This window comes from Condylura cristata, unplaced genomic scaffold (assembly GCF_000260355.1).
Source record: "Condylura cristata isolate star-nosed mole 26May11 unplaced genomic scaffold, ConCri1.0 scaffold00015, whole genome shotgun sequence".
Lineage (NCBI taxonomy): Eukaryota > Metazoa > Chordata > Mammalia > Eulipotyphla > Talpidae > Condylura > Condylura cristata.
This window is the reverse complement of record NW_004567116.1, coordinates 41,577,685-41,597,768: the sequence shown is the minus strand read 5'-3', so window position 1 is coordinate 41,597,768 and position 20,084 is coordinate 41,577,685. Positions and strand designations below refer to the sequence as shown.

Here is a 20,084-nt window from a genome sequence, read left to right as displayed (position 1 = left end):
TCGTGCCCCAACTTCGCCGTAGTCTGCTCTTTCTTGGAGCGCTACGGGCCGCTGCTCGACCTGCCTGAGTTACCGTTCCCTGAGCTGGAGCGGGTGCTGCAGGCGCCGCCGCCGGACGTCGGCAACGGGGAAGGTAAGCTGGGGGCCCGAACGCCCGGCGGGAAGCGGCCCTGGCACTCTCCTTCTACGCGCTCTTCATAGACACGCCGGACCGAGGCGGCTCTGTCTTCTTTTGGGGGCGCAGCTCTGCCCTGCTGGTCCTCTCCGCCCAGCCCCCGGGGTCTTGGACAGTGGGGAGGCGGGGCGGAGGCCCCTTAGGGCCACTGGGCCCCGCGCAGAGGGGATGTGGGGGAGTCGCGGACTAGGTGTGGACTGCGGGCGGGGAGGGTCATTGTGCTAGTCGTAGCTTCTGGGACTGCTCCCCCGCGGCGGGACTCGGTCCCTCCACCCCTTCTCTCTCGCGGTGGCGGGGGAAGGGGAGCGCAGATTCCGGCCAGCTTTGCGCTTTTCTCCTCCTTCCCCTCCTCCCTCTCCTCCTACCCCTCCCACCATCCTCCCAACCATCTCGGGGGAGGCTGGGCTCATCTTCTCGGGGCGCCCCTTTCTCTCCCTCCACCTGGGTGGGCGGGGGCCAGCGGACACTTCAGCTCTCCCTCCCTCTAGTGGGAACTCCCCCGAGAGTCGGCTCTAGTCGGTCTTCCCTACCCCTTAAAGGCCGGTTTAACCCCCCAAACTCCTTCCTCTGAGTTGGGGACGTTTGCTCCTCCCCCATGGGAGGGGGTGTCTTCCTCCATGCTGGCTTTGGGGGAGCGAAATCGGATAAGCTTCTCCACTTTGGAGGCTAGAGGGTTAATTCCTCCTCCCCCCCATAGTTTTTCTCCTCCCTTTCCCACCTCCCCCCAAATAATCGAGAAGCATCTCCCCACTTTTTCAATCCCTTCCCCCTTCATCTTGGCAACTGAGCTTGAGGGAAGAAGTCGCCCTCCCATTTGCAGGGTGGGGTGGGGTGGTTAGCATGTAGGCTGGAGGAGGAGGGGCTCAGACGGAGGGGAAACAGTTGAAGAAGGTGCTTGTTGCTCATGTTTCTCTCTCTGGTGCGGCTGGTCTATTATTGGTGTTCGCAAGTGGTGCTCCTTCCACATAAGGCCACCGCGCCGGTGCAAGGCGCATGCTCTGCCCGGCCCCATTGAAACTTCCTGCTGCTGCTGCTGCTGCTGCTGCTGCTGCTGCTGCTGCTGCTGCTGCTGCTGCTGCTGCTGCTGCTGCTGGTTCTTTAGCTGGAGCATCTCAGCGCTTCGCCTGCTGCTTCCAGCCCTCACACTGAGTGCACACACTTACCTCCTGTTTATTACCGATCCTTGCCTCTCCTTTTCTGCTACTTTTCATCTCTTTGAGCATTTTTTGTTGTTGTTGTTGTACTCTGAGCATTGCCTTTATACTGGGTAACGACCCTTATCTAGGAAAGAAACGTTTTCCAAATAGGTCTTTTTCTCCCCCCCCCCTTTTTTTTTGTATTAGGTAGCCAAAGTGAACTGGGTATTGTACAAAGCCGAGAGCTGTTTTCTTCCCAAGAAAACAGTCTTCTATTCAGCATGGAAATAAAGACATTTATATTCATATATTTATATTGCTGGGAAGGGCCCAAGTTGTTAAAAATGTTAGCTTTAGAGAAAATGGCATTAATACAGCAGATAAGCTACACACCTGTACTGCCCTTTCATCTATTCTAGCAAACTCTGACATATAAAAAAAACTACCTTTTAACAGTGTAAAAATAGAAGGGCGGTTGATTGTGTTAAGTCTAATAATTTATCAAATTATATTTGTATTCACTTTTTAAGTAAATCATCATTGTGAATTATTGTGGAATGTCTTAGTAAGTTGCTTCTAGAATACTTTAGAAAATGATAGTAATGTATCTATCAGAGAAATGTGGCATTTTTGCGAAAGGGGTTGCTGTTAAATTGTCTTTGAGATATATATTGGGACCGAATTGAAAGGGAGGTATAAGGTTTCTGGGATGGCATTGTATTTTTGGTGGTATGCAAGATTGCTTGATTCTTGGTTGCTTTTAAATATTTTGGCCTCTACATTTGCCTTATATTTGGACCTGAAGAAAAAAATATCAGGGTCAGTTTAATACTTCATGTTACTATTCTATCTACAGTTGAACAATTGGGCCACCAGTTTAGTAAAAATATGGGACATAATCTGGGTTGAAGAAAATCATTTAACTCATCCACTGCGTTACCACTAATATAGTTATAAGTAAAGAATAGGTCATGAAGTGATCAAAGAATAATGTTAGGAAGTTAAAGAATGCTTAAACTGTGAAATGCTCTTACTATGCAGGGAAAAGATTTTTCAGGCCTTGATTATGATTAAAACTACTTATAATAATTGATAAAACAGTACTGGTCCTGCTAACAATATTTGAATTGAGTCTTTTTCGGGGAAGCAGTTCTAGGAAGAGTTAAAAGGATTTTAGTGTTGAATAATGTAATGTGCATGTTGTAGCACAAGTTATTTAATATTTATGGACCTCAGTTTCTTCAGTTAGTCTAATATTTTGGAATGTGTCAAAATCATTACTTACAGTTTTTATTGAAAGTGTTTGTCAAAAAGAACATGGGCAAGTTTGGAATTAAAATGTTAAGTTTTTATTATATATGAGAATAAGGGTTTGAACATAGGTGTAATAACATTGAGCTATTATGTTTTGGGGTAATACTCTGCTATAATAAAATGAATTTTTGCTCGGTGTAAGTATTTTTATAAGGCAATGCTAATTTAATTTTTCCCTAGTGTTTGACATTATCTGTTGGAAGATGCTTTTTAAGTATCTTCTTCTGAGTTGTCAATTTGTTGTGATAGGTATATCAACATTATGACATCCTGTGGAAGTAACTGTAGTTCTTATTGTCATTGTTGAGCATTTGTGATCTTTTGAAATTCTGTTTATAAGTTTTAATTTGACATTGTGAACTTCAGCTTAGAGTGCTTTCTCATCCCGCTCACCTTCCTTCCTGGTCTGTTTTAAAATTTGATTTTGTTTGTTTAATTTTAATGATACAATAATAGCAACTATTTATTGAGGATATACCTATATATATTAAAGAGGAGATGTGTGTGTGTATGTATGTATGTATGTATGTATGTATGTATGTATGTATGTATGTACAAACATCACATTATTCCTTATAACTATTCTCTGAGATAGTACTGTATGTACTCAGCAGGTATGGAAATTGGAAATTAAGTTTCAAGAGGTAGATTCACCTGCCACTTCCCCAAATTATATAACTATTGTTAGAATCTGATTCCCAACCAGATCTGAGTTCAGATAGCAAAATTATATACTGCCTTGCCATAGGACCATAACTTGAAACTGCACAAGGCAACTTAGAGTATTGCTATTGCTGTCAATTCCCAGAGTTGCTGTCTGATAGTTTACATTTTCAAGAAAGATACAGCTATTCTTGACATCTTTTGGTGAACTACTACAATAGCTTGAGAGAGCTCCTGGTTTCAGTATTAGGTTGTGCTACATTCCTTTAAATGACATATTTGTGAAGTTGGGGTTTTTTTGCTGTGATAAAATGCAAATACTGAGTGAAGCTCTGTGTGGAACAGAAAATAGGGATAGCAGTGTCCAATCTGATTCTGTGGTTTGAAAAGTTGTATAGTGCCGAGTGGTAGTATACGTCCTGTAAGTAAATTATTTAAGAATGAAGTAAAAACATTTTTTTCCAACTGAAGTAGGTTAGTTTTTCAAGTGGCTACTAACAAGTGAAATTCTTTTATTTGTTTAGAACTGCTGAGAAAAAATTACTGAAATACTGAAGGTGCTATCAGCCTAGAGAGCTTGGGAACCTGTGCTCTGGATACTTTCATTGAGCTTTGGCATTAGAAAGGAAGGACTATCTTTTTTTTTTTTTTTTTTTTTTTTGCAGAGAAGAAAATCAAGGTGCAGAGGTTGATGTCATGTGTTCTCAGACTTTTTTTTAAATATTTATTTATTTATGCATACAGAACTGGGGTACAGGCCAGAGGCACAGGTGCTATAAGAGGATTCACCAGAGACAGAGTGGGGAACAGAACTGGCAGATCCAGGAAGTACACTGTTGAGGGGAGCAGTGGGCGGTCCAGAGAGGTCAGCTGCACCTTGTGGATCACCTCGTGGGCAGGGGTTGAACTCATGCTGAAGTGGCTTTAAACTTCTTAGTGCTGTGCTTTAACCCTCTGTGCCACCAGGGAGGGCCTCTCAGACCTTTTTTTTTTTTTTATAAAATTCACCTTTGTACTGAAATTAGCAGCAACAAAATTTTGTTTTAAAGTTCATTAGTTAGACTAGGAAAAGGGCATGCCAAATGAATGTTTTTCTGCCCCTTTCTTATCTTCTCTCCCCACCCCCTCATCCTCCCAGTCCCCCAACACTCAGTGTGCATTGGCTCTCAATTCTGTGTTTCTTTATGGACTACCCAGCTTCGCCTTAGCGGGAGGTAGGTGATCAGAAGATAGAGATACAAATAAAGGTGGGCATAGACTCTGTGGGATTGTTAAACAGCCAAGGCTTCCTGGCATCTTTATTCTCTGGTGAAATTTATACTTTTTCTTTCGTGAAAAATACTCTATTTGGGGTATTTTTTTAAAGTTTACATATATTTAATAACAGGTTATTAAAGTATATTATTATATTATAAAATACTGCATTATGATTCCCGTAGTTTATACAGTGGCTGACTGAGTATAGTATAAATTGACAGTATGGCATTTAATTTTAGAACAGTTTCAGGGGTTTTTCTCCCCCTCCCCCATTTATTGTTAATGGTTTGAATTTTAACTTGTAGTCAAAATGTCAAGGATATATCTTTTTTATATTTAACTGGAGTTGGACTGTAACTTAATATGTTCTCTCCTACTGGTACTAATTCAATTGTGTGACAGTACCTTCTAGGTGCATTTCATAAAATAGAAAGGTGACTTTACCATAACTGTAGCATCTTTGACTTAAGCAATCTTACCAGATGCATATTCCTGGAGTTGCTGGAACTAGATACTGGCATTGTTAAAAATGCCCTGTTTGGATTTTTTCGTGTTTGAAAATAGAAATATTCTTTATGAATTTATTAGGGAGAAAAGGTATGTATTTATACTTCCATCATTTTTGATATTTCACAGAATTCAGGTCACTAAGAGTCATGAAGGTTGGGAGGGAGCTTGGAGGTGTGTCCCAGGAGCAGTGGCAGTATAGACTGGTGATCTTATAAACTGGGCCTGTTAATGAAAATTGTCTGTTGTTTGTGTAATTATTAATAAGTTTGCCTTGAAATTTAGATATATTGTTAAATTCTCACCTACTAAAAAACATTAGCACTTGTTAGCTACTTTATTTACTTTTTATTTAGTATCTGCTATATATAAGTGCAGTAAATACTGTGGGAATTAATTTTTTTTATTACAAAGTTTATTTTTACATCATTTTGCACATTTTTTTTTTCCATCTCGATTGTAATCCCTGCAGGTTTCCCATCACCAAATCACCCCTGTGCCACCACCATAGTCCCGTGCCTTCCCTCCCTCCCCTGTTTTTGATCCCATTCCCCACTCTGCCCCCACAGAATGTCTCTGGTATATGGTTGTTCATTATTTTTGTTATTTTTGTTATTTTCTCGCCTGGTCCATTATACTCCTGCTATGAGTGAAACCATCCGGTATTTTTCTTTCTCTTTCTGGCTTATCTCACTAAGCATGATCTTTTCCAGCTCCATCCAAGTTGCTGCAAAAGACATGTGTTTCTCTTTTTTGGTTGCTGAGTAATATTCCATTGTATATATGTACCACATCTTTCTAATCCAGTCATCTACTTTTGGGCATTTGGGTTGCTTCCATGTTTTTCCAATTGTAAATAAAGCAGCAATAAACATGGGGGTACAAGTATCTTTTTCAATCAGTGTTTTTGTGTCTTTTGGATAGATACCTAGGAGTGGGATTGCTGGGTCGTAGGGAAGCTCCATGTTTAGCAGTTTGAGGAACCTCCAAACAGTTTTCCATAGAGGTTGTACTAGTTTGCATTGTGGGAATTAATTTTAAAAACATTAAATGTGGGCTCTTTTAAGAATTTTACAATCCAGTTAAAAAGTAGTTAAATTGACTCTGAATTAATATCATCACTCTACTGATTGATATTTTTCTGTGCGGTTTTTTTCAAGTAGAGTAGTAGTCACTGAATTCTAGCCTATACATTTCCACTAAAATTATGTTTATGACGATTTTATGTAAAGTTTGTTACCACATGCTTTAGAAAAGTAAAAGTACAAAGTACATTTTAACCTGAGTCATGTATTCAAGGAAGGTATTTGTATGTGTTCCAAGACTTAAAAAAATTTTTTTGGTTCTCTACCTAATAGAGTCTTATTATGCTTGGTTTTTGGAAATTTTTTTCCCTCCCTGTTTTTCTTGTAAAGTGGGCTCTATTAAAAAGGTTATCAAGAATATTTTCTATTTATATTATAATTTCTATAATATGAAATATTGCTTGAAATAGTCTGGGGCTTCATGTTTTTAAAAAATTATTTTAATCTTTCACAAATGTCAATTGATTACCTACACTGTAGCAGCCACACTTATACTCTGAGAACATGCTTATGTGAACAAGGTAGGTAAGATCCTTGCCCTTATGGAACTTACAGTTTTATCAACAAAAATGGGCAATGAAGCAATAAGTTCTGTTTTTTATGTTACGTGTTTTTTTTTCTTTTAAAGATTTATTTATGCATACAGAACTGGGGTGCAGGCCAGGGGTGCAGGGACAGTGAGAGAATGTACCAGAGTCAGAGTGGGGAGCAAAACAGGCAGATGGACAGAGTACACTGTGTGGGGAGCAGCGGGTGAGACGGGAGAGGTCTGCTGTGCCATGTAGATCACCTGCAGGACACGGATCAAACTCACACCAGAGTGGCCTGCCAGCTTCACAGCTTCACAGTGCAGCACTTTAACCTGTTGTGCTACCAAGGAGGGCCCTGAAGCAGTAAGTTTAAAAATAAAACTTTATTGTATGGTCAAGTATAATTTTGCAGTGATATGCCTTTTAGGAGCTTGATGTACAGCTCTGTGTTTTTTCTTTATCTGTGAACTACTTTTAGCTAAATTTAAGCATTTTTACTCATTCTTGAACATTTGGGTACAAATGGTGTCTTCACACAAATTAATACATAAATTAGAGAATAGCAGGCACCCTGTTCTTTCTCTTCCTCCCCTCAACTTTCATTCCTGTTCCTCATGTCCAGATTTGCACCACCTTTAGTTATTTGAAAGCATACCTGCTTCCATTTTAAGCTTTTCTTGTGTGTCAGAAGTAAACTGCCTATTTGCTCCATTGTGGTAGACAGAAGGGAAACTCTTGACATTGACAAAATTCAATTTTTTTGGTTTCCATATTACTAGCTAATTAATCATAATAATAGAGAAAAGTGACTTTTAAACATATATTTTCTGATACTAGTTTCAAATGTCAAATGAGTACATGATCATTTGGTTCTATGAATGATTTTTTTTAGGCAAATGCATACTTTATAAATACTTTTTTTTTTTTTAAGATTTATTTATTTATTCAAATAGAACTGCGGTACAGGCCAGAGATGCGAAGGGTGAGAGGATTCACCAGAGACAGAGTGAGGAACAGAACAGGCAGATCGACAAAGTACACTGCTGAGGGGAGCAGCGGCGGGTTAGGAGTGGGCCTCACCATGTGGATCTCCTCCTGGGCAGGCGGAATTAAACTCATCCTGAAGTGGCTTTAGCTTCTCAGTGCTGTGCTTTAACCCACTGCGCCACCAGGGAGGGCCCACTTTATAAATACTTTTTTTTTTTTTTAAAGATTTATTTATTTGTGCATACAGAACTTGGGTACAGGCCAGAGGCTCAGGGGCGGTGAGAGGCTTCACCAGAGACAGAGTGGGGAGCAGAACAGGCAGATGGACGAAGTACACTGCTGAGGGGAGCAGTGGGCGGGTCAGGAGAGGTCTGCCTCGCCATGTGGTCACCTCCGGGGCAGGTGGGAATCGAACTCATGCGGAAGTGGCTTCAGATTCTCAGTGCTGTGCTTTAACCCGCTGCGCCACCAGGGAGGGCCTATAAATACTTTTAATGCTATATTTTAGGGATGTGTGACTACCATTGGATTATATTATAAATTCACTATTCTTTTTCCATGTGTAGATTCCATGTGTTTCATTTTAATAGCAAACTTTGATTCCAAACTATTTTCAATTAATTAGTCAACAAGTCTTATGCTGCTTTTGCTTTTATGTTTTCTTAGAATTAAGTAAAGTTTACTTATTTCTGCAAACTGAAAAAGTAAATTATATATATACTTTAAATAATATAATAGTTTATTTTTACATCATTTTGTGCCTTTGCCATCTCAGTTGTAATCCCTGTGGGCTTCCCATCACCAAATCAGCCATAAACCATTACTATAGTCCAGTGCACTTCCCATTCCCCACTCCACCCCCATAAAATGTCTCTGGTATATAGTTGTTCATTATTACTACTTTTTGCCCCTGGTGCTTTATGCTCCTGCTGTGAGTGAAGCCATCGGTATTTTTCTTTTTCTTTCTGGCTTATGAAAAAGTAGATAAAATAGATGTATTTGTTTATGCACACAAGAATTGGGGTATAGGCCAGAGGTGTCGGGGGTGAGATGGTTCACCAGAGACACAGTAGGGAACAGAACAAGTAGGTTAACTGAAATACTCTGCTGAGGATAGCAGTGGGTGAGACGGGAGAGGTCTGTCTGCTGCACCATGAGGGTCACCTCCCTGGCCCAGGATCAGACTCTGCTGCAGTGGCTGCCAATAGCGTCATAGTGCTGTGCTTTAACTCCTTGCGTCACTGCTCCTTTCAGCATTGTATTTCAGTCAGTCTGCTGCTTTTGTTCCCCACTCTCTCTGTGGTGAATTTTCTCATCCTCCCTGCCCCTCTGGCCTGTACCCCAGTTCTAGTGTGCATGGGTGAATAAAGTGACTCTTAAAAAAAAAAATTATTGGGCTCTTCCTGGTGGTGCAGTGAATTAAAGTGCAGCATTTAAAGCTGTGGCTGCTTTGGTGAGAGTTTATGCGAGTTTGATCCCCGCCCTGGTGGTCCACTTGGCGTGGCAGACCCAGACCTCTCCTGACCAGTCTGCTGCTCCCCTCAGCAGTGTACGTTTTGTCGATCTGCCTGTTCTGCTCCCCACTCTGTAGTGAATCCTCTCACCGCCACTGTACCTCTAGCCTGTACCCCAGTTCTGCATGTGTAAATAAATGAATCTTTTTAAAAAAATTAAATTTGTTTCTTCCAAAATAAGTTATATAAAGTATTCTTATAGTCTGTTATTTCATAATTTGTGCCATAATGTCAGTAAAAGGTGAAAATTTATAAAGAAACTGGTGTGCATTGTTACAAATTTAGGTAATGGGCAAATTAACAAGGACAAGAAGTTGTGATTAGGTATATTTTTGCCCAAAATTAAGTATTATTTATTTATTTTTCAAGATTTATTTATTTATGCATACAGAACAGGCCAGAGTGCAGGGTTGGTGAGAAGCTTCACCGGAGACAGAGTGGGGAGCAGAAAAGACTGACTAAGGAAGTACACTGCTGAGGGGAGCAGCTGTTGGGTCAGGAGAGGTCTGCCATGCCATGTGGGTCACCTCCCCGGCAGGGATCAAACTCTTGCTGAAGTGGCTTTAGCTTCTTAATGCTGCATTTACCTGCTGCGCCACCAGGGACGGCCCTATTTATTTATTTATTTTTTTTAAAGATTTATTTATTCATACAGAACTGGGGTACAAGCCAGAGATGCAGGGATGGTGAGAGGCTTCACCAGAGACAAAGTGGGAAGCAAAACAGGCAGATTGATGCAGTACACTGCTGAGGGGAGCAGCGGGCAGGTCAGGAGAGGTCTGCTGCGCCATGTGATCACCTCAGGGGTGGGGTATCGAACTTGCACTTAGGCTGCTGTGACTGGCTTGCAGTGCTGCATCCTAATCCGTTGTGCCACCAGGGAGGGCCCTAAGAGAATATTTATTTATGCGTACAAGAACTGGGATGCAGTCTAGAGGTGCAGGAGGTGAGAGGATTCACCAGAGACAGTGGGGAGTAGAACAGGAGATTGACTGAAATACACTGCTGAGGGGAGCAGCAGGTGAGACAGGAGAGGTCTGCTGTACCGTGTGGGTTAGCAACTTGGCTGGCAGGGGATGGAACTAGTGCTGTATTGGCTGACAGAAGCTTGAGAGTGCTGTTTCTTTAACCTCTGTGCCACCAGGGACGCCCCACTTTAATATACTTTTGATGAGACTTCCAATGTAAAGAAGTTGGACTATTAGAGTGAAACAAAACTTAACCATCAAATTAAGCTTAAGGAAGAAAAGTAAGAGAGAAAAATTTTCCAGGTGCTCCCAGCCTAGAGTGGAGGCATAGAATTGTATAACTGAACAAGGTTTGCTTGGATAGTAAAATTATGTATATATTGTTTATATTCCTCATATAAGTGAAAGTTTATCAGAAAAACATTCCTATTGAACGTTAAATTTACATATTATCCCTTTAAGTCTATTCTCCTATATTTGTACACATTCATCTTAATAATTTTTTCACAATGGGCTTATAGTATTTCTTTACCTTTAAATTCAGCCTCACTTTTCCATTGTCATTTCTTTTCAGTCTCAGTCATTCCAAACTGTTGCAAGTCTCTGAAGGTATGATACGTTGTTTCACATGTTTGTCCTTTCTTCATCTTCGTAAGTTGACTTTGCTCTCCTCATCTTTCTTCCCTTGCTCACTGTACTCCTACTCATTAATCTTCCCTTTACATACCAGTACTCTGTGAAATTTTTCCTGCTTCCTCTGTGTCAATTTAAATTAGGCCCTTCTGCCTATTCCTCCATGTACGTTTTCATTTACTTTTTGCACTTGGTAGCCTTCAAAACTGCTCTTCTTGAATGTAGGGATAAATGCTTATGAGATGAGTAGTTATTTTCAATTTATTATTCTCGATCATGTTCTGTTTTAAAACTTCTTAATTTTATATAAAATAAAATTTAAAATAAACATTTGCATAGCACATGAAATGACACTTTCCATTGGTGGTTGGAAGTTATTGATATGTTGGTTAATGTTAGTACTTGAATTCACTACATTCTGTGTCTCATTCATTAGATGGAATATTTTATTTAAAATGACTATGTGTGCTTGGATTTAAAGCATAGTCTGTGACACTCTCATGCAGGAATGGGCAAACTGAAGCTTCTGGGCTATATCAGGCCCACTGTTGATTTTATAAATAAAATTTTATTGGTCAAAGCTGAGCTTTTGTGTAGCTTGTTTGTGCCTGTTTTCATAATATAACTGCAGAATTGGACAATTGTCACAGCAATCACATAACCAGCAAAACCTAAATATTTAATATTGTACCTTTTACAGAAATTTGCTGATGTCTACTGTAGTGTGTGAAGAAAAATATCTATTGAATTATTATCTCTGCATTTGAGAATACTTTGAGAGCCAGTCATGCAAATTAAATTCTTAGTGTCTTGTAAATGGTAGAGTAGCAGTTTTTTAAATATTTACACCTAACTTTTACTGTTCTCTTTCTTAGTTTTTCTTAGGTATATGTCTAAAGGTTTTTATATTAACAGGGTGATGACATTACATTGAGCTAATTTCTTGCAAGGATAGGTGTGGCCTAATTGTCATAAAGCAATGCTGGGATGGGGTCCAAGTAACATCATAATCGACAATAAGGGTAAGAATTTTTATGACACTGCTATTATGTTGGCTTCAGAGTATCATCCATATGGGCTGATTTAAGATCCAATTTGGAGATACAGTCTTCTCCAGGTCTTGATAAGGAGAAGAATGGTGAATGGTCAATCTGCTGTGCTCAGATGGAAAAGGACAGATTGAAGATAGAATTTAAAAGATTTGCGTAGGTTACTCAGGAGACAGAGGGTTGAGGAGAGCGAATCAAAGCCTACTAATAGGTGGTATTAATATGCTTTGAGGACCAGTCAGTGTGTTTTATAAGGAACAGAAGAGTGTTGGTTATAAAACTTTGGCACTTGTAATACTTTGGGAATTTATTTAGATAATTTGTCCTATGCCTTTTGTTCTGACCAGCTTCACAGTTGGCTCTGAAAATAAATGTAATTACCATTTCACCAATGTTTCAATATTAAAAGTCTTTTAGAGAAAAAATTAGATAGAATGAGTAATGATTACTTGCTTTTGTGTCTAGTTTTGGCATATAGCAAGATTGTAATACATTGATAAACTGTCTAATTAGAAATACTGCAAGGTTTAATTTGTATTCTCATTAAAGTCTTGCCAACTTCTATTTTATTAGAACCGTAAAGGGGCCATTTACTGTAAGCTAGAAGGGCCAGTATCTGAACTCAGATGCTCCATAACATTTCCCATTTTACAGATTTTTTTTTTTTTTTGTAAAATTTGACTGGTTAACAGGCTTGTCCTTGTCTTTTTGCCTTCTTAGACTTTCACTTACAGCCTGTCTTCTCTCGGTTTGAATTCACTATAACTATGTCCTCACTCTTATTATTTCCTATCTTCTATATTTTTGGACCTCACTTTTTCTATCTTAATTATCTTATCCATTCCCATATTCTACAGAAACAAGTGAAATAGATAAGGAAACAAGAAGCTTTGACATGTGCATGATTTACTGTAACTTTATAGGCTGAATGACTTTTGTAATAATGTTAGATGTTAGAACTCGCTGTTAGCCAATATATGTAATATACTAAATAGTTTATTCACTCCTCACAGATACTTTATATGGTTGATACTGTTTTCACTTTATAAAGAAACCTAAGTCTTAGAGCAGTAAGTTGCCTTAAATCACACAACATTAGAGTTGGATGAAAATTTGATACTGTTTGTAATGCTGTGATAATTTAAAACTAGGTCATTCTGAATTTAGAGTACTAGCTCATAATTACTAGGCTGTCCCTTCAGGTATGATAATGGGGTCCTCTCACTACAATGATCTATGAACAATGATCTGCATAGACTTCTGAGTCAGATTTTAGCACATTTTTCCTACTCATTTATATTTTGCATTTCTAAGAGTTCCACTTTTATTAGTATGTGTGTTATTTAAAAGCGTATAACATTTTAATGGTATCTTAAGATATATTGTAATTATGGAATCACAAGGTCTTAAGTACAGTTGAATGCCTTGAACATGAATCTTTTATTAGTCCATCATTGTTTAGTACCACTATTTAGTATACCTCAGACTTGGAAATAATCCTCTAGTTGGATCTTTTTGAATTAAACTTTATCTTCCACAACCATAAATTTTTGTGTACTGTGTCATCTAAAGCCTCCAGGGCACATTCCCATACTGCTGTGACTTACATTTACCCTAGTTGAAGAAATGATCTTTTTTCTTCTGGCACAGTGGTTTTCACCTTTTGCTATAATCATAGGCTTGAATAATAATTTCTGACTGCACATTAGAATCATCTGGGTAATCCCTTTGAAAATTACTGATGCCTGGGTCTTATCATACTACAAAGTAATCAGAATCTCAGTCCTTACGTGTAATCTAGAATGTCAGTTTTCACATTTTTTGTACTGGTACATTTTTTAATTTTTGTCTTAAATTCTATTTTTTCTAATATTAGCATCACCTCTCCAATTATCTCTTGGTTATTGCTATGTATAGTATATCTTTTTCAAGTCTTTTAAATCTCCTTTTGTCTTTAATGTCTTAAAGTTTATCTCTTGTAGACAGCATGTATTTGTATCATGTTTGCCTGACCATAGCTATGCAAACAGTTACAGACATACCACTGCTGTACTAGAGGAAGGGGTACTTTGGGAATATAAAAGAACAAGTACTTAACTTTGCTCTTGGGATAGCATAGCAAAACTATAGTCATTATGGACCTTTGGTTGAAGGAGATAGAAAAAAGCATTCTAGATAGGGAGCAGAATGGGGAAAGTCTTAGAAAGTTGAAATATATGGAATATACAGAAACCTTTGTTTTGTTTAAATATTTTTTGCAACCTAACCTTAGGCATTGACTTTCTGATAAGAATTTTGGTTGAGGAACTTCAAATAATGTGAGAAAATTAGATGGAGATATGAATAATGATGTCTTAGAAGAACTTTTCTTTTTAAAAAATTTAAATAAGCACATTGAATAAAGATAACATGTTAGTAACTGACTATAAGTTCCATAAAGAATTCACTTATTGTATCACTTTCTGTTTCTAATATAGTACTTAGCATATAATATTTGCTCAAATGTTAGTTGAATGAATTAATGTCATATTTCTTGAGCTAATAATAATAATGGGTATTACTTTTTTTGGTTTGGGTTTTCATTCTTTGCTAAATATTAGGATGGGTATAATTCTCCTTTTCCTTTTGGGTATTGCTTATAGCTCCATAGCTAACAAACGCCCCCTCCTGCTCCTTGTTTCCTTCCTCTGTCCCTCCCAGGCTCTGTCTTCTTTCTTCTTTCATGTTTCCTCCAGGTGCTTTGCCTCTTGGATTTTATAATAGAATCTTCAAAGACTAGGTGTGTAATTTTCTAATGCCTTTATTGGATTATATGGTTAAACCATGTTTATTAACAACATGCCCAAGCATATGTATTAACCTTTGTCTCTAAATTGATAACTTTTTATAGGACCCCTCTGTATAATTTTGAAATTCTGTTTTTATCTTTCCCAACACATTTCAGGGACTATTCCTTTTCTGTTATTTTACCTTTAAACTTTTAAAAATTCCCATCCCAACATCTGTGATTTTCTAGAGGCGATCTAAAATTGCCATTCAAAACTAAATTTTTTTTTTTAGTTTAAGAAGAGTTTGGGGCCCTCCCCCGTGGCCCAGAGGGTTAAAGTACAGCACTGCAAGCTAGCGACAGCGCTTTAGTGCAAGTTTGATCCCCAGCTCTGGAGGTGAACCACATGGCGTGGCAGACCTCTCCTGACTTACCCACTGCTCCCCTCAGCAGTGTACTTCATCAATGTGCCTGTTCTGCACCCCACTCTGTCTCTGTGAATCCTCTCACTGCCTCTGCACCTCTGGCCTGCATCCCAGTTCTGTATGCATAAATAAATAAAATCTTAAAAAAAAAAAGAGTTTGGCATGATTTCTAAATTTCTGGTGTAGAAAGTGTTTGGTTAGTAGTCTTACCTTTTGAGGTGAAGGTGTGATGTCCTATTTTAAAAAATCTGATAACTTATATGTGCATGCTATTTGAAGAACTAGCCATGTTATAGCTTATTAAAGTTTACTTTGAGTAATCATTATGGCAATAAATCTCATTGTACTCTCCCTGGTTTAATTAAGACACATATATATGCTGTACCTATGTTAAATATACATGTGTTGTGCTTTTAAGAAGTATTTTTAGAGTGTTTTAATTACATTAAGATAATTAAAATTAGCTTTAGTAAACAATCTTGGCCTTTGAGTCCAACTTGTGTGTTCTTATAGGTAAAACTTTTCTTTTTTAAATTGAAATGAAGTACAGTACTAAATGGAGGAACAGTTAATGTCAAATCCTGGATGGATTGAACTCATGGCCTAGATGAAAAATAGAATTGCTTAAGTCAATGTATGTCTTTGTGTATGGGTTGATAGATAACAAGTAATTCCTGATTACTCTTGATTGATTGTCTAACAGATATTTGAGTTGAATACAATTTTAGAAAAGACTGTTTCTCCAACTGTTAAAAATGCTATTAGATACCATGTGATAACCTCAACCACATGGTTTTACTTAACTCTACTTTTAAGGTAAAGACTTAGTGTTAGCTAAGTCTTTCTGCCTGGTGTGGCAAGTCCTCCTACTTCGTTTTCAAAAATTTTTTTTGCCCTTATTATTTCCAGTCCTTTATAATACCGTCTGAATTTTAGAATAAACATGTTAAATTTCACAGAAATCCTTTGTTGGATTTTTATTCTGACACCAAGAAGTATACTTCAGTATAAATCAGTTGTGTCTCCAACCAATGGGAACTAGCATCAGGTTCAACATTTAAAAACCTTCATCATTTCAAATGTCTGTCTTAAGTTTCTTCCACTTGTTTTAGGTTTGATGATTTGATGATTTGCTAAAATGACACATACCACTTATTTACTCTTCTGGGTATTACTGTAAAGCATACAGTTTAGGGATAGCCACATGAAGAGACAAGGAAAGGGTCCGACTTCCATGCCTTCTCATTTGGGAATCAGAGTGAAATCAGCCTTCCGGCCCTTTAATAGGTTGATGAATCTGGAAACTCTACATTACTTCAACATAACTGAAATTCTTTTGGTATTCCCTACCATGATTGAGCTCAGTTTCCAACCTTCCCTCTCCATTGATGGCCTCGTGACTAACTCTCCAATCACAGTGGGCATGACTAGCCCCATCCTGAAGCTTTATATTACTTAGATAAGTCCCACTTGCTCTTTGTGCGTAATCTTTTTAGTATGTTGCTAGGTTCAGTTTGTTTGGGTATTCATTTGTAGTTTTTCTAGTGTGTACCAGTGCTCTCTGAAACTCTTCCATTCTACTGAGTGAAATCTACTTCATGCTCTAGTTTGCCTTCCAGCTTCTTTTTGAAATAGGGAAATTGCCATGTTTTGACTGAGTTCTCTCATTTCTTCTTTACCCAGATTGTCCACTAGGGCATTTGAGGGTTTTTCTCCTTTTTTCTCATCTTATTGTATCACTGTTTACTCTCCTTCTCTTTGTTGTCTCTTGTGTAATGTCTCTAGTGCCACTTTTTCATATATTTTGTTCTGTTTTATGTAGTAAGGTAAATGCAGCCCCTTGTAATTCCATATTTATTGGAAACACAAGCCTCTTCCTTTTTTTTTTTTTAACTATCATTTTTTGGGATTTGTGCAGGAGGACCAGCTTGCCATTTTAATGTAAGATATCTTCATCATTATACTTTTTTTTTAAAAAAAATTTATTTATTTGTGCATACAGAACTAGTAGGGTACAGGCCAGAGGCTCAGGGTGGCTAGAGGCTTCACCAGAGACAGAGTGGGGAGCAGAACAGGCAGATCGATGAAGTACACTGCTGAGGGAAGCTGCGGGCGGGTCAGGAGAGGTCTGCCATGCCATATGGTCACCTTCGGGGCAGGCGAGAATCGAACTCATGCGGAAGTGGCTTTAGCTTCTCAGTGTTTTGCTTTAACCTGCTGCACCACCAGGGAGGGCCCATTATACTTTTAGAGAATTAAAACGATGAGGCCTTTTATTTTCCAAATGTGTATTGGGTATATATTGTATTGTAAACCTTTTTCTAGGTCTGATGAGCTTCATTATAGTGGCCTCCAACATTAGATGTAAACATGATGTCTACGTGAAATAGAAATTATGTGTTATCAGGGATTCCCTGGTTTGAGTAAATCATGCAACTTAAAGTCCACAAGCCATTTAAAATATATGTTAAAATGGCAGTTTTAAATTTAAATAAATGGGCATCTATTGATCAAAATGTCACAGGCTACAAATGACATATTCTTGCATTTATATGAAATTTTCTTAATGTGGTAATTTCTTTATGTGGATCAAATATTCCGATAGATAATAATCCTGAAGTAAAGTATTCATTTTAATAAGTTCAGTTTAGTAAATCAAATCTCTTAAAATGTAGTAATATCTGCGATTAGAAGTAATAGAGTGCAGGGTAGTAGATAGTAAACAATATTGTCTTTTGGGTTGATTGGGTTAGAACTTTATTTAGCATTGCCACTTCCACACTTGTGTAACTTGTTAACCTCTGAGTCTCCATTATGGAGACAATAACATCCATCTCTGAGATTGTCATAAGTATCCAATATGAGTTCAGTTTTCCTTTTTGGGAAATACTGGAAATCAGTATACGACATATCTTTTTCTCTTTAGGTAGTTCATATATTAAAAATATGTCCACTTACAAATCACTCTTTAAATTCACATGATCTGCAAAATGTTTTTAGTAATTAGGTATACTGTCTTAATTAGGAATACTGTCTCTATCAAGTATGGTAATAAGGCAGCTTTACATCTTTTTTATAAACAGTTCATAAACTGCACCAAAACACATATATTACCACTTTTTAGACACTGTAGCATGGGCACGTGATCCCTGAGCAAAAAATAAAGAAGACAAGCTCTGCAACTACTTCGATTCTGCCTGGAAGCAACTTTGGAATCTCAGAAGCAGGAAGTACAGTCTAATGATGGCTTAGAAGCTTCACTCAGTTGGATTTTGGAGAAATTTAGGCAACTGTATGTTGTAAGACCAGGTACTAAAAAGAATGGGACTAATGCGGATAAAAGAACAGCAGATATCTGGATAGGGGCCACCTTGACTTTTTTGCAAATAGTGGAACATAAATTCAGGGCGAGACTGCATAAGGCCAGGCAAGGAGTTGTTACCAAAACAATTTCCAGATTCTTACACCAAAGACAAGAATGAAGAGCCCTTTGGAGTCCCCAGGTAATTCAGTGGAGAATCCTGTGGGTTTGTTACATAGTAAAGGCAGAAAAAGTCATCAGAGGGATCAGATAGATCCCTCAAAACTGCCTCTCAAAACTAAGCCCAACTCTTTATATAATGATTTTGAACACTCAGCAACAGGTGTGTAACTTTCCATTATCCATGCAGAAATTACTAGACATGATCCAAAAAGCAAGACTAGTGTAATCTCTAGCAAGGAGAAAAATCAGTCCAAACAAACAGATTCAGAATTGACTGAGGTGATGGATCTAGCAGACCAAAATGTTAAGATAGCTATAAGTAATAAATGTAAGGAAAAGTCATAATCAAAATAAGGAAATGAGATATATAATAAACACTACATGACATACACTTCAGTAACATCTTTAAAGATACATCACCCAAAACAAGGGTAGTAAAGTATAAACATCTGGGACTACATCAAGTTAAAGAGACCCCGGACAGCAAAAGAGACATTACATAAAAGAAAGAGACATCCCACTGATAGGGAGGTTTTTGCTCACAATACTAATGATAAAGGTCTGATCACAAATATATACAAAGAGCTTATGAAACTCAACAAAAATAAAATGAACAGACCCATAAAAAATGGGCAGTAGAGCTAAAAAGACACTTCTCCAAAGAGGAAATGCAGATGGCCAACAGGCATATGAAAAAATGTTCAACATCACTTACAATAAGGGAAATGCAAATTAAAACCACAATGTGCTACTCTTACACCAGAGAATGGCACATATTAAAACAGCAAAAAAACCAAAAAAAAAACCCACAAAAAATGGCTAGCAACAACAAATGTTGGCGAGGTTGTGGAGAAAAGGACTGTCCTATGCTACTGAGGGGAGTGCAACCTGGTCCAACCACTATGAAAAGCTGTTTGGAGGTTTCTCAGACTGCTAAAAATGGAGCTTCCATATGACCCAGCAATTCCACTCCTACGAATCTATCCAAAGGACACAAAAACATCAATTCAAAAGGACAGCTACACCTCTGTGCTTACTGCTGCACTATTTAAAATGCCCAAAATAGATGACTAGATCAAGAAGGTATGGCACATATACGCAATGGAATATTACTCAGGAATCAAAAAAGATAAACTCATGCCATTTGTGGCAACATGGATGGAGCTGCTGGGAGGGATCATGCTTAGTGAAATAAGCCAGAAAGAAAAAAGAAAAATAGTGTATGGTTGCACTCATAGCAGGAGTGTAAGGGATCAGTGGGGAAAAAAAGCAATTGTAATACAGTAAAAATGAAAATCAGCAGCTATAAACCAGAGACATTCTACCAGGGTGGAGCGAGGAATAGGATCAAAACTGGGCTGGGAAGAGTCTTCAGAACTATGGTGATGGCATGTGGGTGAGTGGTGGTGGGAAACCCACAGAGATTATAATCAAGATGAAAAAATGTACAAAATGAAAAATGATGTGAAATATATATAAAATATACCAAAAAAGGAGGAAGAACCAAATAGAAATTTTAGAACACAAACATAAAAGTACCTGAAATATTTAACTGAAAGGATTTGAAAACAATTTGAATAATGAAGGAAA

General features: G+C 38.1%; 1 protein-coding gene across 1 annotated transcript in view; it reads left to right on the top strand.

The window, feature by feature from the left end:
- Positions 1-6: 6 nt before the first annotated feature.
- RSF1 (remodeling and spacing factor 1) overlaps positions 7-20,084 on the top strand; it is a 122,213-nt gene continuing 102,135 nt past the window's right edge. Inside the window, exon 1 of the mRNA XM_004683235.2 lies at positions 7-133. The gene's annotated coding sequence lies outside the window, so the exon portion shown is untranslated. The remainder of the gene's footprint in view (positions 134-20,084) is intronic.